The following is a 4,682-nucleotide window of genomic DNA, read 5'->3' as shown; positions in this document are numbered from 1 at the left end:
AATTTAGGAAACATCACACAATTATATTTTTGTCGTTATTAAATTTGTGATGATGGTTATCAAAGGAACCACAAATTATACATAATTGTACCCCCAACACTTCATTTTGGGTCAAAATCATGGATTTTTCCCACTAAATAGGTGAATCCGACAGGCCGTGAACGATTGAGTACATAAGTCTAAGTAACATATACTGGAGACAAGATATTGTTGTTAATTCACTCCATCAATTTCCTAATTATTTTGAATATTGATAATTCCTATTGGCATGTTGTTTCTTGAATATTAGGATTAGTTGATCCTAAAAAAAATTCTTTTTTCATAACTTAATTGTTATAACGGATGCAAAGAAAGAATAAAGAACGTAATAAAGAACGCAGAGAATTTAACGTGGTTCACTAACAATGTGTTAGCTACGTCCACAGTCAGAGGGGAGGAAAGTTTTATTGATCTTGAGGAGTACATATTACATAATACAACTAGGTTATGACCTAAAGAGTTTATATAGTACTCTCTAGACAGATGCGGAAAAGCCCAAAAAATAGGCCCAAAATAGATAACCCTAGTCCAGAATAACAGATACCGTAAAGGGGCGTTGCACCCCGAACCCCTAAACCAGGGGCGTCGCCCTTGGACCCCGTGCTGGGGCGTTGCAGTAAGGGGTTTGACCGATTCAAGGCATTAGCTAACAAATATCCACCTTGACTTGAATCCTCTAACAAATAGCAAATGTACCAGATGCACCATTATAATTCCAGATGTACCAGAAACTCCTCTGCCTCAGATTTTGCCTTCAAAAGGGCAATCAACAACTCCTAACATTTAGCAAGTTCAAACAGTGTTGAAACTTGCTATGTGGAACCGGCTTGGTGAACATGTCGGCTGGTTTATCAGCATTACCCACTTTGTTCACCTTAATTCTCTTCTCACTTCTCAGAAAATGATACCTTACATCGATGTGCTTAGTCCTCTCATGATGTACTTGATCCTTAGCTAAATAGATTGCACTGAGACTGTCACAGTACACTATAGCCTGATCATGATGTAGACCCAAATCACTGACCAACCCTTTCAACCATATTCCCTCTTTTGCTGCTTCTGTCAATGCCATGTACTTTGCTTCTGTAGCAGACAAAGTCACCGTAGGTTGCAAAGTAGCTTTCCAACTGAAAATTGAACCACCAAGAGTGAAAGCATAACCAGTCATACATCTTCTACTGTCAACATCTTCAGCATAATCGGAGTCTGAAAACCCTGTCACCAAACACTCTGTATCACCTCCATAAATGAGACCAACATCAAATGTACCTTTTAGGTACCGAAAAAGCCTCTTCACAGCTTGTCAATGCTCCTTTCCAGGTTCACCCATAAACCTACTAACAACACTAACAGACTGTGCCAGATCAGGTCTAGTGCAGACCATTGCATACATCAAGATTCCTACTGCACTAGCATAGGGAACTCGAGACATGTACTCCTTTTCCTCAGCAGACTTAGGTGCAAAAGCAATAGACAGATGTGCATTTGGAGCACTAGGAGTATCTATGGGCTTTGCTGTAGACATGCCAAATCTTGACAAAATCTTATGAATATATCCCTTATGTGATAAGAAGAGCTTCTTTTTGCTTCTATCCCTATAAATATCCATCCCCAGAATTTTCCGAGCCGCACCCAAATATTTCATCTCAAACTCAACACTAAGGAGATCCTTCAACTTTTGAACATCATACTTGTTCTCTGCAGCTAACAACATATCATCTACATATAGGACAAGATAAATCAATGAACCATTTGCTGCCTTGCTATAGTAAACACAACAATCATATGGACTCCTGGTGTAGCCAATCTCTATCATATAGCTGTCGAATCTCTTATACCACTGCCTCGGAGACTGCTTTAGTCCATACAAGGACTTCTTCAACTTGCAAACATAATCTTCCTTACCAGGAACCTGAAAATCATCTGGCCGAGTCATGTATATCTCATCTTCCAACTCTCCATGCAGAAAAGCTGTCTTCACATCTAGTTGTTCAAGCTCGAGATCCTGATGTGCAACTATTGCTAGTAGCACCCTGATGGAAGTGTGTCTGACCACTGGTGAAAAAATCTCATTGTAATCTACTCCCTCTCTCTGAGTGAACTCTCTAGCTACTACTCAAGCTTTATACTTGATACCCTCAACAGATGTTTCTCCTTCCTTTTTCTTGTAGACCCATTTACAAGTGACGATCTTTCTTTCTCGAGGTCTCTTGGTTAATTCCCAAGTCTGATTCTTATGAAGTGACTCCATCTCATCTCCCATTGCAGCAAGCCATTGGGTAGACTCAGTACGTGTAACTGCTTCTTTGTAGGTGGATGGCTCATCAGAGTCAGGATCCACGTCTTCAGCAACATGTAGTGCATAGGCCACCATATCTTCAAAACCATATCTCTTGGGAGGCATCCCATAATTAGCTCTCTTTGATCGATCAAGAGCCAAACTGTGCTGATTCGCTACTGGTAATGAAGAAACTGATGGTTCTGATTCAGACTGTGGTTGTTGACCTTCATCTTGTGGTTCACTCTCATCTAGAGTGACTTGCTGCTCAACCTGTTTCTCAACGCTACCACTTTCTGACATAATAATAGACTTCACAGTAGGGTTAAACATAGAATTTTCATCAAAGACTATATTTCTACTTAGTATAACCCTCTTTTCAGATGGGGACCAGATTCTATACCCTTTAACCCCATCCCCATAGCCTACAAATACTCCCTTTTTAGCTCGTGGATCTAATTTACCCTCATTTACATGATAATAAACAGTACAACCAAAGGCTCTTAAACTAGAGTAATCAGCAGGCTTACCAGACCACACCTCAATAGGGGTTTTGAGAGGAATACCTGTGTGAGGTCCACGATTGATCAGATAACTGAAGGAAATAATGCCCTTGGTCCAAGTATGAATTCAATGCTAAGTCTAATAAATGCGGTTCAGTATTAATTAATTATACAAGTTAATAATTCAGTGAGATCAAGTGAACTGTATGCCTAGCTAGAGGCCGCTTCAGTTCAAGTGGAATTAATAATATTAATCCACAACTTACTCTTGACTGAACCCGTAGGGTCACACAAATAGTACGTGAACGAATCAAGTATTTAAGTGAATTAAATACTCCATTTATGGATATTCGGAATCGACGGATCTCGGTTCTAGTGGGAGCTGAAATCGTCAAAAGGCAAATTATGAATACTCCGGAAACGATGATATTGCCGGAAATGGAAATATGGATCGTATCGGAAATATAAATATTATCCAAGTCTTAGATGTGGCCGGAAACGGAAACATGGTACGTATCGGAAAATATTATCGGAAATAGAAATATTGCCAGAATCGGAAATATTGCCGGAATCGGAAATATTATCGGAATCGGAATCGGAAATAAATTCCGGAATTGGAAATATTCAATATTTGTTCGAAACGGGAATTAATTCCGGAATGGGAAATATTAAATGTTGTTCGAATCGGAAATGAATTCCGGAATCGGAAAATAAATCGAAGCGCGACGTACGAAATAAACATCGGACGAGCTTGCTAGGCGCAAGACCCAGCACGAAGCTAGGCCCGCGCCTAGCGTAGCCCGCGCAAGGCAAGCAAGCATAGCAACAGCCCGTGAAGGAAATAATGCCCTTGGTCCAAGTATGCATTTAATGTTAAGTCTAATAAATGCGGTTCAATATTAATTAACAAGTTAATAATTCAGTGACATCAAGTGAGCTGAATGCCTAGCTAGAGGTCGCTTCAGTTCAAGTGGAATTAATGATATTAATCCACAGCTTACTCTTGACTGAACCCGTAGGGTCACACAAATAGTACGTAAACGGATCAAGTATTTAATGGAATTAAATACTCCATCTATGGATATTCGGAATCGACGGATCTTGGTTTCAATGGGAGCTGAGATCGTCAAAGGCAAGAAATGAATACTCCGGAAACGATGATATTGCCGGAAACGGAAATATGGATCGTATCGGAAATATAAATATTATCCAAGTCGTAGATGTTGCCGGAAACGGAAACATGGTACGTATCGGAAAATATTATCGGAAATGGAAATATTGCCGGAATCGGAAATATTACCGGAAACGGAAATATTGTCAGAATCGGAAATATTATCGGAATCGAAAAATAATTCCGGAAACGGAAATATTAAATATTTGTTCGAAACGAAAATTAATTCCGGAATCGAAAATATTAAATATTGTTCGTATCGGAAATGAATTCCGGAATCGGGAATTTAATCGGAAGCGCGTCGTACGAATTAGCATCGGACGAGACTTGCTAGACGAAGGCCCAACACGAAGCCAGGCCTACGCCCAGCAAGCCCAAGCGCCCAAACACATGCTGCCAAGCCACGCCAGGCCCAGCGCAAGGCCAGTCCCAGCAAATGGCCTTGGCTCGCGCGCGGAGCTGCGACATGGGCTGCGACGAGTGGGCTGGCGCTGTGCGTGGGCCGTAAGGCCTGCGTGCGGTGCTAGCGTATCACTCGAAGTGTGTTACTCGAATCCTAAGGCTACCGGGATTCGTCATATGATTAAATCTAATCCTAAAAGATTTAGTGTATTTAATTAGAGTCCTAGTAGGATTATAATTAAATAAATTAGTATCCTAATAGGATTCCAAGTCATTTTCCATAACTCTA

This window comes from Spinacia oleracea, chromosome 4, assembly GCF_020520425.1.
Source record: "Spinacia oleracea cultivar Varoflay chromosome 4, BTI_SOV_V1, whole genome shotgun sequence".
Taxonomy (NCBI): domain Eukaryota; kingdom Viridiplantae; phylum Streptophyta; class Magnoliopsida; order Caryophyllales; family Amaranthaceae; genus Spinacia; species Spinacia oleracea.
The sequence above is the reverse complement of the archived record's forward strand: the minus strand, read 5'-3'. Positions refer to the sequence as shown.